This window comes from Falco rusticolus, chromosome 10 (assembly GCF_015220075.1).
Source record: "Falco rusticolus isolate bFalRus1 chromosome 10, bFalRus1.pri, whole genome shotgun sequence".
NCBI lineage: Eukaryota > Metazoa > Chordata > Aves > Falconiformes > Falconidae > Falco > Falco rusticolus.
In genome coordinates, this window is record NC_051196.1 from 6,040,882 (window position 1) to 6,062,507 (window position 21,626).

The 21,626-nt window shown below is 36.3% G+C and overlaps 1 protein-coding gene across 2 annotated transcripts in view; it reads left to right on the top strand.

Annotated features, from left to right (window-relative positions):
• The window catches only part of SOX6 (SRY-box transcription factor 6), a 372,748-nt gene that overhangs the window by 45,985 nt on the left and 305,137 nt on the right, over positions 1-21,626 (top strand). For both annotated transcript variants that reach the window (XM_037401650.1, XM_037401652.1), the window contains exon 2: positions 6,292-6,362. The gene's annotated coding sequence lies outside the window, so the exon portion shown is untranslated. The remainder of the gene's footprint in view (positions 1-6,291; positions 6,363-21,626) is intronic.

Genomic DNA, 21,626 nt, shown 5'->3' on the forward strand with positions numbered 1-21,626 from the left:
ACATCGCTCTTTCTGTGGGTGATTTTCATGGTTGTGCAGCAAATGTGAGTCTCAGAAGAGTAACCCTGGATGTCATTTCCAAGCTATGTCCCCTGCATGCTGCTGCTTCTGTAGGTGTAGAAAGTAACTTTCCAAGTGCAATTTGTATTTGCTGTAAAACTCTCTGTGTATTTGATATATACTCGTAAGAATACCATGTGCTGGAAGGGTTTCTGGTATTTGGAACACCCGTCGTACTTGGAGCTTGTAATGCTGTAACATTTCATACTGGGCTTAATTTGTCTTGTAGTGCCTTCAGTGCGTGGACCTGTATATGTAAACACTACAGAAACGTACCCATTTTGAAAGCTTTGTCTGTTTTCTTTAATTCAATCATATTGATTAGGAATGACCCAGCCTGTGGCTATTAAAACAGCATGTAGCTCACAAGAAGTTCAGAAGTGTATTTTGTGTTATAGCTACATCATGTGAGTGGCAGTGGGCTACTGCAGGAGTTGCTGGGGAATCCAAATCCTTTGAAGTGGGAGCAGGGAGCCAGCAGCGCCTGCCAGCCTACCCTGAGCCACTGAGAAGGCTTTTGCTGTCTCTAACCCATGAGTTATAACTGGAGTTCCTCCTATCCCTTCACCCTTCCAAGCAGTATGGTGTACGTCTTGTGGTTCTTATCTGCTTGAAAGTATGAATACAGAGCTTATCAGATCTGGAATGCTGGCCCCCTTCCTTTTATACAAAAGAATAAATGCATATTTAGGTATTTCTTTCATCTGCACAGCAAATTAGATGTTTTCCGTGTTTTCAAGTCTGATTTTAGTGGCAGGTGTAATAATACATTTAAATTAGTTGTTGGACATGTGCAGTACTTTTTTCATCAAAATCCTTTTCGGTCTTAACCTGATGCTATCCTATGAAGTGATACAGCCAGAAGACCTTAATTTTGTATTCTGTGCTCAGGCCCTGTAGTGATTGGATGCTTTATAGGTATGCAGGCACACAGCAGAGAAACCTTTAGGAGCTGCCTGTGGAAGACATAATGCAATTTTGCAAACTCATGTGCCTTTGCAGAAGAGCTAATAAGGAGCTCTCTTATAACTTATATCCATTATATAATATAATGCTGCCACATATTGTGCCACTACTGTGTGATACCTTCTTGGGAGAGACAGGGAGCAACTGTCTGGTGAACCATGCTCTGGGGTTTGGTGAAAATGGTGATGCTTATGGGGCTCCTTTTTTTAAGAGGTGGTTTACAGAAACACCATCTATTGTATGTGTATGTCAGCATGCTTTTTGTAGGCAGATGTGAGGTTGCTCTAAACTGGAAGTCATGTAGTTTACGTAAGTGCTAACCATAGCTAAACTGGATTAGAGTGGGTTTGTGGCCAGTCATCTCTGAGTGTGGGCAGAGTGAGCTCACATCTCCCTGCAAAACTCTGTGGAGATGTATCCTATTTTAGGTGGGGTTTTTTTTTGAGCCTCGTTTCTGTAATAACGACATCACAGCTTCTGGTATGTAGAATTGTAAAGCACCACTGTTACAGAAGGAAGAAATAGTAGCTCCTTTTTGTGAATAAGGAACTAAGAAGCACAAAGAAACTCTTCTGTTGAAGGTTGAGCAGAAAATCTATAGGAAGGCAGAGACTGAGCACAGAGCTTTGGAGACCCGATTTCTACATTGTATGCACTGTGTTGTTCTTACTGTGATGCAATATGTGCTTTAAAATGACCAGTTGTGTAACAGGTGGTATGCTTTGCTTCCTCCTTTGATAGATCATTTGGCTGCAATCTCTGTTATAGAGTACAAAAATCCACGAGGATCATTACAGAGGGACTATTCTATAATGAAATACATATAGGGGAAAAAACATTGTGGTTATTTTGGTTTGGTTGTGGTTTTTTGTTTGTGTTTTTTTTTTTTTGTTTGTTTTGTTTTTTGTTGATGCATGGAACCAAGGAGAGTAAACAGTTTAAGAAACAAGCCGGCAAAAGCAGTAAAATACAGTCCTGGGCCACTGAAGACAAGTGACACAAAGGGAAGATAACAGGAATTTCATTGTTCCTTTTGTAGAAAGTCTCATCGATATTGGTTAATTACTATGTTTACTTTCCTGTTTCAGAATGATCATGTATTAAGAGTTTTCCATGTGTAAGTAAAACATCCTTCATTGAATCATCTTCAGACTGTGCCATTTACTTGAATTAAATAATGTTTTCTGAAACCCAACTCATCGTAACCAGCCTAATGTTTCCTTCATTTTTGTGATTGGGGCTAGGGGCTTACAGGTCATTAATGTTGTTTTAATTGTGAGATTTTGCACATTTCAGGGTGTGAAATTGCAATGTGATTCAGGCCCTAAATGTATAGTTCATTTCTGTATTATTCCTTTTTTTCATTTTACATCATGCTATAATTCTGAAAAGAGTTTTTTAACAGCTGTTGAATTGTACATATTTTAGTCCCAGCAGCCCACAATGATAGGCCACATTCTCAAATGATATAACATGATGCCATGCTTCTTACTAAATAACTGCTTCCATTTTTTACTTGCAGGCTTCCTTCATGCTCACTGATGACTGTGCACAGAAAATACAGGCTACCTGTAGAGGCTCTATCTTAGAAGAATCAGAATATTTTAATTAAAGATTTTGTAAAATGAGTAATTTTTCTTCTGCTTTCCAAAAGTGGTGAAATCTTATGTTCTGAAAACTAAAATATCTTGGAATTATTAGAGCTGAGGGTGTTTGGGTGAAAAAAGAACTATTTTATAAGTGATATTTGGCTATTTATGGTATTTTCTTTAGTTCATAACAGTTCGGGTTGTACAAGATCTTATAGTCATTTAGTGATGTACATAATCTTTTATGTCCAGCATTCTCTTGTTGTTAATATGTGTTTGCAAGATAAGCAAAAACTCAGCTTTTTGAAAAGTGAGTTCGTTTGAAAGGTTCCGTGAAATTGTTGGATGATTGTACATTATTCTTAGTCAAATCAATGAGAAATGGTTAACTTTATTAATGCTTCTTTTAAGCCAGACCTGTGACTTTTTGGTGTTTGCAGAAAGGACCTTGATCTCATTTCATGTTACCTGACATTAGGACACGTTTTGTTGTTTGAAAAAACCAACCCTAAACAAGCCGTCGAAACCGTGAAAAGTGTGATGATGTTTGCTTTTGAGCAAACTTGCATTTAAAAGGTGATCTTTTTATGGTTTTCTAAAATGGAAATTTTGAGGCAAACAAAGAGATAATCAACCTTTGCTATTTTCAACTGAAAATGGATTGCCTGAACCCTTAGGTCCTCTTGTAAATCCTTGTCTTTATGGGTTCTTGTTTTCATGGTGTTGGCAGGTTTTGCTGTTTGGGTTTTTTGTTCTGCTTTCCAAGACTTGGAAGTCCATGGTGTGTTACCTCTGGGTGTTTCAACAGCAAGGGTCAGAAAAGTATAGCCAGTAAGTTCATATAGGTCTACTATATTGCATCTGCTTTTGCTTCTGTTCCCCTGCCTTGCAACCATGCTTTAGCTTGTAGGTTGAAATGCTGATTAGTACCAGAGCACTGGAGTCACCGTTACACAGATTTAGGTCTTTACACTTTTTCCTCTGCCATCAGAAGTTTTTGTATTTTAACAGAGTGGTAGAACAGAAAGTCAGCTTTTTTGTTTGGTTCATGCTATGTGCTGGTTTAAGTCTGAAACATCCTTTGGCAAATGTACCTGAAATCTGAGCACAAGTTGCTCTTACAACTTTATTTTTTCCCTTTTGTAGTAGAACGAGGAGAACCTCCTTGATAAGGATGCTAGTGGTTTTCCAAACAAGCATCTGAAATACCTGCAGAAACTGCAGGTGTTGAGAATGTTTTGAGAACTTTTCAACTGTAAAATATCTGAGTGAAGTTTCTGGTGGGACTTGTACCAATTAAATCAACAGAATACTTAAAAAAGAACTTTGTTCTTGTATATGTTTATGCAACAATTATTCACCTCTGTAGTTACCTGGAGTTCAACTTGAGACATCTAAAGTGAAAATATAAATGGTTTAAGCTAATAGAATAAGGGGTAGACTTCTGAAAGGTTTAGGTCTTTCTTATCAACATCAGTGGGAGCTGCCCTCCCAAATGTCTTTAAAAACACAATGTAAGTGTTTTATTGATGAAAGAGACAGGTATAAAAATCTACGTGGAACAACTACTGACCTGTATAGTATTAGTCTATGGTGTATTTTATTTATGTCACAAATTTATATTTAGTTGTATGATTTGTATAGGATACACCTGATAGAGATTTTTGTATTAAACTTTTCTGGTTGATTAGATTGTTTTCAGCATTTTACTTGTACTCTGTGTTGGTAGACTACTGCTATTACTGAACGCTTACTTGATTGCACTATTTTAATAAATTTACTAAGGGAAGGTGGTTGAAGGAAAAGTCAGTTTTGTATGATGTTCTAAAATACAACAGTCTAGCTCAGATGAGTCCATTTTGAATAGACTGGGCTGTTTGGGGTTGGGGTTTTTTGGTTTTCCCACCCTGCCCAGCTACATAATGGGTAAGCCTGCAGCTGATTCACTGTTCTGAGGTGTTATTGGAGCAACAAACCTTCGTTTGCTCAGGATCACTGGGTATGGTTAGCTCTGTTCTGCCTTCTCCCTCACTTGCACTGTTGCTGTAAGAATCAAGGCTTCACATACACATTATTCCGCAGGAGTTTCTACCAAATTGAACTTTTTCCCTGATAGACTAACGGAGTGCCAAAGCTAAATTTAAAATTTTGTATAGTTAACCTTTCCCCCTAATTGCTTGCTCAGAATAAAGGTTTGGTACTTTGTTCCTAAATTCTCTACATGAGGTGGTGTGCATTAAAGTGTATTTATACTCTTTCAGATTAATTAACTGTGACCTTATGAACCACTGTCCTTGTTTAATTGGTGGCTCCAAAGCACACTAATGGCATAAATCAGCTGATAATGAGATTCAGACTTGCTTTTAAAATATATAATAACACTGCATTGATATAGCAAATGAGATTTGTTGACTCTCTGTTGGTATCACAGGAGAGAAGGCACAATTAAATGTGTACTTTCGGGATGGGGGAGGGCTTGGTTGGAATGAATAATATGCACTTCAGGGTGGGTGTATGAAATAAGGAGGATATTCTACATCAAGATAAGTTTGGTATTCTCTCCTTGTCTCTAGGCACTATGCAGTACCGGCTGGTGCACTTTAGGATACAGAAATGTTGTGGGAAGGTGTTTCTTAAAGATTACTGGAGGCTAACAAAAATGATGATTTCATCTTAAATATAGTTACATGTTTTTAAACTGAGCTTACACCCACTGTTTTATGAACTGCAAATTAATCAGATAGCTCCCAGAGAACAAAAAGGTTTTGACCTAAACTAGTTGCCCAGGCTCCATTACTATTTTCAGTTTAATGTTACCCATATCCATCCTCACATTTTGGAAAGAAAACAAGGGCTGTGCAACAAAGTTTCTTTGTTTTCATAAGAACTAAAAATGTGCTGTATGTAGACCAAACAATAAAAATAAACTACTGAACTACCTTCTAATGCATGGGGGTTCTGGAGAGAGGAAACCATGGATATTTAGAGGCATAAAGTGAGTCATTGTGCTAGTTAAAGAATTTTATAAGGCAAGCTCTGTGGGTTTGAGTTGCATCTGTTACCTTTCCAACTAGAACTGAGGGGTATGCAGGAAAAAGAATGTTGAATTTAATCATGCCTTATAGTGAATGCATTGTACTTAGGCTAAGCTTCTAACCAGGATCTAGACCGCAGGAGAACAAAATCGTTAGTCTGTCTTTCTGTGTGAATTTGCCTTAGATGGGTTCCACTTAAATGCACGTAAACAATATTATTTTACACCAGTTAAGCTGCAAAATTCTAACAAAATACTTTTAATAAGTAATGAGGATTCTGTAACAGTTGAAAACAAGAACACCCCCACCCAGCCACCCCCACCCAGCCAAAACCCTCCTCACAGCTATTTTCCTTCTTAAAAGATGAACATGCTTGCATTTATGACAGTTCCTAGAAGCCGTAATGGACTGGGTTGCTGTGGTGTGAGATGCAGAACAATGAAATAATTGTTTCTCTTGGTATTGGCTTCCTGGAAACAAATTCTGTGTAAATTACTTGGCTGAAAAAGTGACAACAGTCTTATGTTCTGTTTTATTTAGTTCATAGTTAAAAATCATAACTATAATAATAAAAAAAGTAAAATTTATCAGTTCTGGGCTTTCTTTTCTTTCAACTTTTTTTTTTCTTTTTATGTTTTCAGGTCAGTTTCATGAATTCAAAAGCAACTTACCAGTGATTTCTGGGAACTGGGGCTGATTTTCTTGTGTACTTGTAAGTATTTATTGATTAATTTTTCTGTTATGTGCATCTTTCTGATAGCCTGGTTAACATGAAGAATCGAAGTAGAATGTCACTGTCATATCACAGTTTTAGAAAGTTCTGTTATTAAGAAATGTACCTAACTACTTCTAAACTTTTTATAGTTTTTTTGCTACGAACTTATGCTTCAGTTATTTGAAGGGTTACAGATGCTTGAATTAACAATGAATATTCCTGTTATTTCAAACTTTCTTCTGGTTTTCATAATAATAATAATAATAATAATGAGAGAACAGTGTTGCCTACAGTAACACATCAGTTTTGACACTTGGTAATGACTGTGGTGCATCTTGCTGTTGTGATGAAAATTATTTCTAGAAATGAACTGTGGGGCTGTGATTCAAGACTGACAGGACTTTTAGAGGAAATGCTGCATGGGTTGATTGAGGAAACACTAGGATGACCAGTATCTGCTGAGCTGGGAATGTATTTTTATATACCCTGGAGAAAGCTGACCTTGGTTGCAGCAAAATGACTGAGACTGTAGTCGTTTAGGCCACGGCCCCAGAATATGTTTCAGTGTATGGCCGAGTTCAAATAAAGCAAATGGGACAAGACCTGTGCATAAATGCTTTGAGACAGGGAAAGTTAGAGGTCTGGGAGGAAGACAGTTATTTACGCAACAAATAGAAAGCTTTCAGAATTGCTGGTTTGGATAGTCTTCAGCTTTATTCAAGTATAATAAGGAAAATCTAATGGGACTTAGGCTTGGCATGATATAAATTATTGCATTACCTCTTGTATGATGTAGTATAAATGAAACCAATCTATGCAGCTTGTTCTCTTAAGTCACAAATATAGTTTATGAATAAATATTTATTCAATCATTTGTGGAAAAAGATGTTCACAAAACTACATTCATCAGGGAAAAATATTGCTGGTTTTCCTCTCAATATGGAAATATGTTCAATTTGTACTAACCCTTCCTCTTTACAAATGTTCATTTTCATATATGGTTTTGCTATTATATTTGCAGTTTCCTTCACTTACAGGTCAGCATCTTTTTAATGAGCATTGTCAGTCATATTTAAAGAAAACATTCTCAAATAAAATAAACAATTTTTAAAAAGTATTACCATTGAAAGATTGTTCTGAGAAGGAAATGTAAAGTGATTACTAAATTGAGAGTGAGGAATTTAACTCTTTCTGGCTTTGCCACTGCATGTTTTTTTCAAGCAATCAGTTAGGCTTTCTTTGCCTCAGTTTTCTCATCTGTAAATGGAAATAGTAATGTATCAGTCAATACAAACAGTACCTCTTTATACTTCAATATGGAGCATACTTTCCAATCAAAGCAATGGAGTAAATACAATCATAGATTCATGGTAAAATTTGGGTACCAAGCAAATTGAGTGAGAATCTGTAAGTATTGTTTAACTTGTGTTCATGTAGTTTTATGAACATATAAAGGGCTTTAGCAACTTTGTTAAGAACTCCTGATCTGAGTTTTGTTTTTCTTGCTTGACAATGACAAAAAACTGCAGTAAAAAAGCCAACATAAACAGTACTTTGAAAACAAAGTTTGTGTTTAGGTCAGTCAAGTAAGTACTTAACAACAGTCCTTACTTCTCAGAAAAGTATATCACACGACTGTACATTAACTTTTGTTAGTACAGTTGAGACACCTTACGGTATTGTGCCCATGAGAGGTAGAGTGTGACTCAGCAGCCTTACCAATGAAGCCAAGTAAATGACACTACGGAATGACTGCACAAAATGAACCAGTCTGGTCTTCTGTAGGTATTCTCTGCAACTCAAGAGTTCAATCACATCGTCATGAACATCTGGAGAAGCTAACACTATGGCTGATGTTTCTTGTTCTCCGATTAAAGAACTTATTTTAGTATTTAGCACTATAGATCTATGGAACATATGCAAACCTTAAGTTCACATGAACGGAAAATAAGATTTGGGATGTACAACTGCTTGATTCAGCCTGGTGTTTCTTCACATACTGAAAACAGGATTGAAGTATACGTTCTATAGTAAGCCAGGTTTAGATCTTAAATCACCTGTGTTGTACCTCTCTGAACTTGCAAATATTCTGTAGGTAGCATACATTTGTTCAGCAGATACAGACGTACTATTCAGTAACATTAGTATGTACAGTGTCATAAATTTTCCCTGTGCTCTATAGACTAACAGGATGGGTGTTACCTCAAGTATCTTTTAATTTAAAGGCTTGATTTTTGCAGTACTTAAGAGGTGACCATGGAAGCTGATGAAATCAGGATCAAGTCCTGAGGCTGAACAAATAGGCCCTAAGCAAATGATACCATATGAGAGCTCTGGGACATTGGTGTGGAAGACATAAAGTTTGCATCTATAAGGAGTTTGGAGAAGGTTAAATTCTAAGCTGCATTTAGAAAATGCTAATGATGAGTGTATGCTTTTTTCATGTTATGCTATAATATTTGGGCATGTTTTTATAGCATGTTTGATCTATACTCCAAAGGGAAGGAGTGAAGTACAGTGCTAGGAAGACTGATCTTTGTGCATAGTTTTTATATGGGAATACAGCAAGATCTGCTAAATATTGCTATAGGTCTGTACCAAAGCTATTTCAACCAGGGGCTATAATAACTTTTTCCTCAAATTTTTGAAAGTTTTGTCATAGATGCATTCTGCTGTAACATGTAATTACTTGGATCATCCAGTTCAGACAACTTTGGGGTTTTTTGTCATATTTGGCTAGTTGTATTCAGGAGAAAACAGGATTGATGATTCATACAAAAGTGAATTTCATGGAAAATATGACATTTGTGCTTTTGTGTTATGCCCACAGAGTAATTGTCCTAACTAAAGGTTACTTTTTTTCAAGAATGTGGTCCTTACATGGCTTAATTTATTTAATTGTTCTTCTCAAGTACATTGGTCCAGTAGTAAACTGCAATAGTTATTTAAAGTCACAGACAGTAAAATAAATATCCTCTAATAACACAGCTTTTAAAACAAATTTTGCTTGTACATCAGTCATTAGAAATACCTTTTTACTAGCAGTTCAGTTTCTGTGTAAACATTTTATTGCAACTTGACTACAAAGTGCAAACACTGACAGAGGGGACACCCCCCCACCTCCGAAATGAATGGTGTTACAGGCCATGCAACTTCAGTCTTGCGAGAACAGCTCTTCAGTGAAAAGCCTGTATTGAAAATATGATGAAAATAATATAACTGGATTTGAGACTAAAATCAAATTGCTTTAAAAACAAATAGCAGCAATTTTTTTCAAAGAAAGTTTAAAAACAAAAATAGAAACACTTAGGGGATACACATGCACACACATTATGACACAACAAAACTGAGATTGTGAGTAGGTAAACTTCATCTTTTCAAACACTTATTCCAGTCAGCACATCATCAGGGAGTATGCTTTGCTTCAAACTCAATATTTAATATGTTTTCCTCAATCTTATTTTTAAGGCAATTTTTATACTTTTGTTGTTGTTTATTTTGGAATGTTTTTATTCAAAAATTTAGCAAGTGTGTTTAATTACTCCATGGAGCATCTGACCAGATAGATTGGTGCTTTGTATTTGTACCACCTTATTTAAAAGGAGAAAACTATTAAATTGTGAATATCTAAATGATAAAGTCAAAGAAGGCACAGCTTATTTAGAGCAAGTGAAAATGTATGGCTTTGGCACTATTTACATTTACAGGTTTAACTGATAACATCTGATGTTCTACTGAATTACAGTTAATTTATTTGGGAAAATATAATGTCTCTACTCTTTAGAAAAACAATATACTGAATACAACTATCAAAAAGTTGATCTCCATTTTTCTCTTTATAAAATATAATTGTTGATCAGCATTTTGGTCAAGGAGATGTTTTCCGGCTTGTCACTCACAGATGATTCTTTCAAAATTCCTCTTAAGAAAGCACAATGATGCTTTGCTAGAAGCTCTGTTTGCTGCAACACCCATACTTTTTTGCTGTGTGTGTGCTGGAGGTATCAGAGGTCTTTATCCTCTTCTGCCTACTTTCCTGCTAACTTTTGTGCCATACCAATGTAAAATGATGTGGTGGTAGCATGAAGTAGCCCCTCAGCAATTCAAAGCTCTTTTTTCCTGGGATTACATTATAAATGGTGAATATTAAATCTGCTTCAAGTAGAAGACTATCTTACTGTTTTTATGCAATGCTTGCACTACATTAACACACAAATTTTCTAATAAGAAACAAAGTTCCAGAATATAACTCAAGGTATAAATACAAAAGCAGGGCTCCTGTTTTGAAGATTTTTTTTTCTGAGAAAGCTTCTGTAACTACATATATTTTAGATGTACTTAAGAGAAAGTCAGTTAGGTAGAAACAAAATGGAAGGGGGAAAGGGGGTTTCTTTGCATTCAGGTAACACCGGGTACATAGATGCCCTAGCCCATTTGCCAGTGTGGGTCTAGTAGAAGCACAGCATCCATCCAGAGCTTTGTAGTTGTACCTGAAGAGAAACAGGTGTGGAAAAAGGACTGCAGGAGTGAGGAAGATGGCTGGGACATTCGCCTGCTGAGGGCAGGACAGAACCCCAATCAAAACTACAAAAAGATCTGTTTGTTTTTTAGTGTCTGAAGTGCTCTCTCCCTGCCCTGTGCTTCTAACTGGGATGTCTGATGGACTCCCCCTTGTGAATTTTTCTTAGGCTGTGTGGTTGTGGGAGGTCACCTAGGGACTTCTAGTTCTAATAGGAGTGTCTGTTCCGTGATGCTGGCACAGAAGCATGTTCCTATCTGAGTTCCTATTTACCTTCTGAGTGCAGCAGACATTATTTTGGCTGCTTTACAATTGACTCTACAGACTGTTTCTTGGTAGTAAGTAAATAGATGAGTAGATATACAGAATGCTCTTATTGTGGAATACAATATGCATTGTATTCATTTCAGCCAGTTTTTCTTATAATAAACAGTGTACTTAAACTAATTCCAGGATATTAACATAGCACAGAAATCTTCTTCTGTTTTTTATGAAGAATGAAATGTATGCCACAAGAGAAAAAATATAAGAATGAAAACTGTTATGTTGTAAATCCAAAGGGGATTGTGCTGCGAAACTCTTTGGCACTTACCCTCACTGGTGTCCTCATTTTAGTGAAAGCACTATCTAACCAGCTTCTGACACACAGCACAGAGGCCACGTATGTGGTCTTTGCTTACTTTTTGATGACATTGGACTGTTTAGTGAAGGTGCTGCTAGAAATGCCTTTTCAAAGGATTGTCATGCTCTGGTTATAAGCGAGGAACTCCTTGCTCTACTGCTGCTGCATATGTGTGCTGGGTGAGATCCGTGTAATGCACTAGATCCATCTGCTGTCTAAAAAATTCTTTGCTAAAGTACTAACCAGTAAAATGGAAATCCTCACCCAAACAATTCTATATGCTGTTGAAGTTGCATGCAGTGCTTGGGAGAGATGAATCTATAAGGAAATATTTATGCTAAGAAGCTAAATTAAGAACATGGAAGCAAAGTATTCGTACAAGTTCATACCTGGACAGAGTCCTATAGGTTTTCTGCAAGCAATTGGCATTTGCAGAGCCAAGATATTTTTAGAAGAAATGGTTGTTCATCCCAAAACCAAAGCCTCAGGTCACTTAATAACTACAATGCAGGATCTCAGAAAAGCTCTAGAAAGAATTTTCTTTAGACCACACTGCCAGTGGTGAAATATATACAGTATTTCTCATTCTACATAAATTACACAAAAGTTTTCTTATTCTATAGTGCGGATGAACAATACCAACAGCTGATGTCAACATAAACTTTTCAAATCATATTACTTAAAAGGGTGAGGGTTATAAAGTATCCACAGACAGTTTCATTTTCTCTCTCTCTTTCTAATGTGCATGTACCAATGGCCGTTTGATTAATTTATTGACATAAACCAGAATTGCTTAGAACTTACCAGTCGTTCATCATAATCACAGTTAGAAGAGAGTGTGGGGTAAAAGGTTAACTACTTGCTAGATGTATCAGGATCTTTAGTATATACCAAAGCCTGACTCAATAGAAATCTGATAATGGTCTATTGAAGGTAAAATGTAAGTGTCAATAGCTAAATAAAAAAAATTGATAATGACTGTACTGTAAAACACTCACATTTCTAAAGTTAATTAAAAAGAACAGATCAAAGTGAAACCTCAATTAAAAAATGTTACTTTAAGATATTAAAGGTAAGATAGAGCATAAAGGTCAATTTTAAGAATCAGTGTGTATTTTTTTTAAATTCATTTTCTATAGCTGACTTTTTCTTGGCAGCACTTTCATTAATAATTTAAATATAAATAATGTGAAAATATTCATTTTTACTTTTAGTAATCTAAGCTCATGCACAGTGATGAAGAACTGATATTTTGGGTTGTCTACACTAGCAAGACATTGAACAAAATCAATTTTAACTAACTGGGAGCAGCTTCTGTTCTTAATGCATGTGTGATGGATTCAGTACTGTGCATCACTGAATATTCAAAACCTACACTTAATTGTGTAAATACCATATTATCTTTATAGGTTTATTAGAGATTACTGTGTAATCCTGGCTTTGAAACTTAGTCTGAAAGATCTCTCTGCAGGAGCCAAAAAGCCCCAGGGAGTAATTAATCCAATTCTCTGATGCTAAAACAAAACAGGTTAAATGAGGGTTTGAAGTTTCGCCTCTCACTTCCTCCTTCCCCAATGAAACAGTTCAAAAAGTGTACAACTTCATTCATAGTTCTTATTTTCAGTTAAAGAGAAAGGTTTGATTCATAAACAGGGACAGTTGTCCTCTGGAAATTGGCAGGAATGAGGAGCTGACTGAGACACATGGTCCTGCAGAAGTTCTAAAGAACTGTAGGGCACCAGGGTGAAGATGGATGACTAGCTAGCAAACTGGCTGTGTATATGGAATTTACTGGTTTAGTATCTGTGTTCTACTCAAATGCTTTAGTGTGTGATACATTATACATTTCTTTTAAATAACTGCCTGGACACTGTTACCCCACTGAACTGTTAGATCTGCTGCAATGCTCAGAGTAAAGCACAAGAGTTTGAAGCCAAACTTAGCATGATGAAAGTGAAATAAAAATTTCACTCCTTAAAACCTCAGAACTAAGACCTAAAACTCGAGAGCTGCTCCTGCAGCAGGCACAAAGGATCAGAGATGTGGTTAACTTCGGAGTGTGTGATAACGCTCCTTGATCGTGTTTCAGCAAAAGTTTTATGAACGTCAAATCAGGCTCATGATTATCCAATCCATCAATGGAAAACAGGCATTTCAGAGATAAGTAAATGTGTTCCAGAATGTACCTGGTTTATTAGACAGTTGTGTGAAGTTCACTGAACTCACTTTTTTTTTCTCCTGTATTTCTAGGACTTTTTTTTTTTTAGACTTGAGCATCCTATTTTAATACAACGTGCACTACTGATTTATTTAAAGGTATATTTTATCTTTTTATGTCTTTAGGATTTGTTTGTACTACTGACATTTTACTTCATTGTTCCATTTTTACTAAGTGATTATAGTTTATCTAAAATCCAGCAGTGAAATTAAACAGCTGACAACACCAGGTGTCATGTCACTTCGCTGTTTCTTAACCCGGTATTTTTAAAGTATGGTTAGAAAGTCTTAATTTTATGGAACATTTCCTCCAAATCATGATGCAGATTTTGATACAAATTTTTGAAAAGCCATTTCCCCTACAACTGTATTGGATATCCCCCCCCCCCCCCCCCCCCATCCACTAAGGAATGGTTATTTATTAGAACTCTCTTATCCTATCTTGCTTGGGCAAGTTTTTATCATTGCTAGGTTATTGGCCTTTTAAAATTGATTATATATTAAGGTAGCATCCCAGCCTAGCAAATAGTCCTTATACTACTTTACTGTGTTCATTAAAGTCTGCCACTATATCTATGTTAGTAAATGTGAATGGGTTTGAAAAGAATATTTTGCCCAAAGATTTGTTTGGTATGAATTGAGGTATATTCACTTGCCTCTGAAATACGAGGTATTGATTGCTGCCCGCTCCAAGATTCTTCTGAACCAGCATGGAAAACTAATATGTTCTTAAATCTCCAGGTCTTGGAATATGATAAGGGAACAAAAAAGCTGCATTTCTGATCCCTCACAGCCTTGTTCCTAGACAATTTCAGCTAGGAAGTGACTGTTACTACCATGTAACTGTAGTACCTGTAGACTGTAACTTTTCTGTAAGTTAGTTACTTGTTTCTTAATCTCTTGTTCTAAAAGATGTCTTTTATGGACATAACTGTAACGAGGGGAAGATAACTGTGCACATTCTATTATCTTTTTGCCGTGTTCCTCAAAACTGCTGCAAGACCTGTATAATCTTATGCCAGATTCCTAGATAAATTACATACGTGTATTAGATACATTAGGTACATTACATGTACATTAGATTGTAGATATGTATTAGATAGGTACATTAGATAACATGTATGCATCTTGTTCACAAGCCAATTTACTTGAATAATTATATAATTATCGAAACAGAATATAATAATTTTTCTTTTCTTGTAATTTTTTAGAACTGAATTTGTACATTCTAATTGCCACAGTAGATTTGTATCACATTGTGCAAGATATAACAATGATCAATGTTATGTCCTGTTGAAGCATTTAGGCAGAGTTCATGCATTCAAAGAGTGCTTTTCAAATCCAGAGTTCCTTGTACTTTACCCCAGAAACATGCTAACGTTTCTTTTTTTTTTTTTTTTTTTTCTTCTTCCCTTTACCCTCTCTCTTTTTAGCTCTGGTGGTTTGTTTCTGCGTGTGAATAAACTCCTTCGTTCCTCCAAAACAGTCTTCCATTTGAGATGACTGTTGTTTATGGGTTTTCCCTCGCCCACCCACCTGCCATTAACTATTTGGTTGCCACTTGAAATACTTCATCACTGAGATTCAAACTCATTGTCCTGTGGCCATTGTTGCTTAGCAGAACACCCATGCTTGCTTTCTACACAAACACACACACACACACAAATTAATAACTGAGTGGAACTCCTCCTCCTCTGTGCTCCAGAAGGAGCTGCTCCAAAAAGAAGCCATTTATAGTATCAATAAGCTGCTTCTCCAAACCATGTACAGATGTGTTATTCAACTAGTTAATATTGGGGTAGTTAAAATCACCCATTATTATTTTTCTGGCAGATTTTGCCACTTCATTAATATCTTTCAACATACTGAGTTGCTTGGCTGTTCCTTCTTTTACATGGCTTATATCATATCATGCCATCACAGCATATTCTGTAGTTTCGAGTTAATTGCCCAATTAACAGTGGTATTCATGAAGTGCTAGGAAAATTCCACAACTAATGATTTGGACAATTTCAAAATAGGTTGGTATTTCATAGTTTAAAATGTCAAACATGCCAATAGCTGCAAGCTTAAGACTGTGCAGGCTTAGAACCCAATAGCTCAAAAATTCTGTATTACAAAAATCATAACCTAGCCTTCAGAAAGATGTTTCCCAGCCCCCAGTATTTCCCTGTAGGGAAGTTCTGCACTACCCTAATTTCTCCTTGGACTGGTGAGGTGTGAGTGTGAAATAGGACCTCCATGGTTTCTCTGTATTTTGTGGAAATGTGGAATAAAATACCTTCTGGCAGCAGTGAATGCACCTTCACTCCCAGCCTGGCCCCAGATGATGTTTATGGCAGCATTGTGGAAGCTGCTGTAACAATGGTTGCACATATGCTTACAAGACTCAGGAAAACATAGATGCAAGTGATTGGAAAGGTTGTAGAATTTGCTAGACAACTTTGTACTTTTCTTTCTCATTGCCTGGATTAGGTAGCGATATTAACAATACGTAGTTAGCTTTGATGGGCCATTGTTCCCAGATGCAACTGAGAGTTGCCAATAGACTCTCTAGAGTGATCTGATTTTTTGTTTTGTCTCACCAGCTGCCATGCAGAGATGCCAGGGTATACACTGCCGACCCTTTTTGCCTTTGCTCAGTACCTTCTGTGCCATTTATGAGTTGTAGGACCGAGGTGATGCCATGGACTTAGTCTACAGAGTCTGCGTATGGGCTGGGGCTGGAAAATAATTTCATTATCATCACCCAAGACAGAAATTACTAATTTTTAGCCTTGAAATTCAGGGTCAGAAGAGTGGGCACAGTAAAGGGAGACAGTCTACCTCCTCAAAGCTAAATGATCACAGACTCTAAGGTCATTTCTAATATTTTACATTATTAGAAAACCTTTAAATTTCCCTACTTACCCAGTGTATTGAGACTGTGTTGGTGATATAATGCAAACTGCTCAGAAGTATATATATATATATACACACACCTAATTAAGGCTCTAATTCAGCAAGGTGCTTTAATACTTTGAGAGACTTCATTGCAGCTGACAGGACTTTGCAGGAGTTAAAATCCTGTCAATACTAAGATTTTTGCTGCAGCGGTACTGATTATGTAAGTATAGCTGCTGGATAGCTCATTTTAAAAATTAAATTACTGAAATAGTGTTGTTTAGATCTTCCTTTTAGTCCTTTTTGGAGTAGTGGTAGATTCTTTTATGACATTATAATTTATATCTTATAACAAAAATATAGTGAATTGTCTTATTTCATTCCTTTTGGCAACTCAGCGAACTATCATTAACATTTTTCATCAGTATTCTGTTTAGAGTTTTCTAAACTGAACGGTATAGTGGTAACAGCTCATTTTTAGATGCTATTACAGTTCTTTCACATCTTTATAGTACTATAGTAAAGCTGAATTTACTAGCTACCTTGAAAGTGGAGTAAGGCAGCATTAGAATCTACATTAAAGTGATTCAATACTCTTTAGAGAAAAGCCTTCTTAACTTGAGATCAGATACAGTATGTGTTTTGGGGGCAGTTTTATAAGGATTGCCGATAAACTTGAATACTACCAACAACAGCTGCTTTTTGAAATATTTTTCTGTCCAGCCCAATGAAATTTAGGGGAATTTGCTTTGCTTTGTAAGCACATGTGATCGACATTAGCATTCAGGGGAGCTACACCTGCAAATGGAAGGGAGGCTACATCCTAGAGACTGATTTTATAGCTTGAATTGGTAAAGATGGGAGGGATCAACTTGCATGCACTTGTTTCTCCTTCAGGGTTAGTCCAAATCTCCAGTCTCTTAGGTGAGTACCATGTTCTGCTCTGATACGTTTTTCCTAAACGTTCTTCTTTGTGGCCATTGCAATTCTTTCCAGTTTGGGTGCATAGAGAGGATGTTGTTTTCTTAAGTGTTCCTGAGTTAAGAAAATGCAAACCCTTCACAGCGTTTGTGACCGGTCAGGCTGACCTGCAGTAAGTCCAGGGGTTGCTGTTCCTGGCTTTACGGTTCTCAGCAGCTCGCTTCATCTTGGTTTCCTTTCTTAATCTTTGACTGACTTTTTTACATTTTTAAACTTTATTCTTATCATGGATGACAATCTGGTGCCCAAAAGGAGGATTTGTGAAGGCCTCAAGAAATGGCTGTAATACTGATTACAATTATAAATACAGTAGTACCAACTGTTACTACGTGTAATGCAGTTCAGTATGTGCAATTTTAAACTGCTGAGACACTAATAACTCTAAAGCTACCCACAATCAGTAGAAAATGTCTTACTGCTTTCAAAGGGTACAGGGTTCTGCATGTTGTAATTCATACAGAAGTTATACGTGTTTCTTACCTTGTAACCATTTTCCAATTATTTTGCACCAAAAGCTAATTTTCAAATTAAGCTTCAGTGGTAGAAATAACCCCATGGCTAATCATGGTTCTAGAGAATTTTGCATCTAGGTAGCTATGAAAAACACATTTGCTAAGTGATTTTTGTGTAAGATATGGTCATACATGTCCCATGTAGCGCAATACAGCATTTACTGTTCGTGAAAGAAAGGCTTTCAGTACTTTGAATGCAGTAACTTAATGTTACTTCTCTTAAAATGTGATTGCTTTTAAAAACATTTTTTCAAGGCCAAATTTACTAAGTTAATTATACTGTAACCTGAATAAAATTTGAGAATATGACTAATAAATACCAATATCAAGCAGAAAAATATTAAGAAGAAGATTAAGCTGTCTTTTTAAAAAGGTAGTCTCTGATTCTTCTAAAACCTTGTTTTTATTCCCAATTAGGAACTATAAAACTAAGTGAACACCAAAAGAAGATCCTCCTGTTATTACTTAGTTATACAACTTCCACAAACTGAAAAGCAGTAGGGATGTAAAAAGTGATTGGCCATTTGCTGTTAATTTCATAGCAATATTACCATTAATGACCTTAGTGACATACACAGTCTTGCAAACTGGACAGGATGGAAAAGGATTATTTTTACATTTAAAATATATAATCAGTAATTAGAAGTTGACATTAGATAGAAATAATTTTAAAATGGAATGATGACCTAACATAGACATAAGTAGTATAATTTAAGATCCAAGATTTAGAAATATACTTTTTTATCCAGTTGCAAAGTAAAACTTTTTTTGGAGGGAAATAGTATTTATTATAAATACCCTTACCTTTGTCTTTATAGTTGGAATATTAATTGTTAATACTTGAGAATGCTCAAACATTTTGGAAACTGGTATTTAACCTTGCAGTTAGAAGTTTACAAATAATCACTTAGAGCCATTAAAACAGGTGCCCCCCCAACTAGTACTGTGTATGAAAAGTCACTGAAATATGTCATAAATATGTAATTCTGTCCAGGGAAGGTATATGTGATATTACCAAAAGGAACAGTTGTAGCCTTTAGCTCTTTGACTCAGCTAAGTAATCTAGTTTTCAGTGCAAATTTACCTCCTAGTTTCACTGCCAAATTTGACCAGCCTAAAGATCTCTTTGATAGTGTTGCAAAAGTCTGTTTGCAAAACCACTTTATAAGCCTGACAATGCCGAAAAATCTTGAATTCGGCTCTTCAAAATGTTTTTTCTTTCTGCAAAGATGTAGGATTACAATTTTCAGTATTTCTGTGAGTGAAAGGGAGAAGTTACCTGGTATTAGGGAATGCAGCATATTTTTGAGATGGTGCTTTTTTAAAGGAAGAAATTACTTTCCTCACCAGAACAATCCTATGGAATAGCCTCTTATGCAGTGTTTAAGGACAGTACATTTAAAATAATGGTTCTAAAAACAGAAGGGAAAAAATTACAGTGTTCCCCCCCCCCCCCCCCCCCCAGTTCCCCAATTCCTAACTGCAGCTGTTTACTGCATAGTTTGTTTTGCTGTTAAGTTTCTAAAAAAACAAAGAGTTTCCAAACTTTAAAGATTAAAGGTGATCCCAGACACATCCTGTTCTTGGTTAAAGGTTCTGCTATATCACTGCTAGGACAAAAACATGAAGTGCCTCTCCACCAGCTGCAGAGAAAGAAGGTGATTTGAATGCTAATGAAGGATAGAAGTTTCATAGTAACAGAAAAACAGAGGCTCTATAGATAAGAGAATATTTTCCCAGGACGTCTCAGTCTGCAGTTGTAACCAGAGGAAGTAATATTACTAAGGAAGTATTTAAATGTCTTTAACAGATATTAGATGATGAAGTGGAGTAGTCATTATATTCCTATCCAAGCTCCAATGCATGAGAGGTCTATTGAAATACAGCCTTTTGAGAATATCCACTTAGTCCTGTTTCTAGACTCCCAGATTAGCTTGGGCATCCTGTTAATCTACAGAGCTCCAAACACAAAAGATGTCTCAGAGAAGTTACTAAAGTTGCTGTTTAATGAAGCAATACAGATCATAAGGTTCATTGTCTTTGTAAATTTAAATACTGACACTCCCCCCACCCCTCTGCCACAACTGGGGAAAAAAATCCCTGGTTCAGCAGTACTGAAATTATTTTCTGATGTTTCCACATTAGATTTTTTTTTAATATCTTTTGAACCTGACAGTGCACTCAAATGGTTCATAGTTCTTGATGTGAATGTAAGAATTCCTTTTTACTCCTGCTTTCTCTTTAGTTCTGATCATTTGCTGCTATGTTTCATGAACCCCACGACACAATCTACTCCTTCTAAAAATCTGATCCATTCACACAGGTAGTCCTATAAACTGGTATTCATGGCTTTCCTTGCCATTCCTGTAAAAAAAAAACCAATAAAAAACCAAAAAAAAAGACAATAAAAATACATCTGTGTCTGTCTTCAGAGGTTGAATCAACCTACTTATACTCTAAAGTATTCAAATGTCGGTTATTTTTAAAAGCATTGTCACTTTGTATTCTCAGCAGTAATTTTCTACTGTTAAACTGTTAACAGAAAAGTAGCAATGAGTTCACAATAGTACCACTGAGTTGCTCAGATCCTGAGACCTTCAGAGATGTGCCTTGAGCCTATAAAGATACAGCATTTGTCATTCTGATGGATGACTTTTCCTGCCCATAAAATAAGGGAAGTAATCCATCCTCATTCTGCTTAGTTGTCTCTAAGCAGAAACATATATTTGGTTGCCAAACTCTCCTTTCCATTCTTCAACTAATCCCAGGGAAAAATGGAAATATGTTGAAAAGCCTGTGACACATGGTGGATGACTAGTTCTTTGCTCCCAGAGCAGTCATCTGTAGTGCTTGACAAGCCTATGCTTTTTCTTGCTGCTATTTAGTATCTTGATGGAATTGCTGTGGGATCCATTGAGATTAAATTTCTGCCATACATAGGAGATGTGTGGTTTTGTGGAGTGATAAAACCCAATTCTGGTGCTCTGAATACCTATTAGAGAGCAGAAGGAAGATCGGCTAGCTTACGCTAAACCCGAGTAACAAGGGATGCCCCTCCAAAACATCTTCCTCTATTGTTCTCTGTTGAATATATCTCATGTTTACCTGCTAGATTTCAGATAAATATGAACAATAATCAGTTGCCAAGACAAAAAAGGGAGATCTGTACCTGTGTGTTATTTCAAAATGTTGATTTGGGGAGGATAATGCAACTATCAATTTTGTTTCCCCCCCCCCCCCCCCCTTTTTTTTTTTTTCTCCTTCCTGTAATCTCATCTATGTGAGATGACAGACTCTGAAAACCACTAATGTAACAGTCCATAAGCCTATTGAACTTTCTTGTTAACTGTCTTTGGGTAGCTATGGTTGCCATCATCACCATGATATCTGAGTACCTTGCAATATTTTTTTAGTATTTTGCAATAATACTAACTTCTAGATCCTTTAAAAGAAGGAGAGAAAAGAGAGCTTTACTAACAGTTCTCAGTCAGGAATGGAACCTCATGTACAGGGTTTTGGGAATCTTT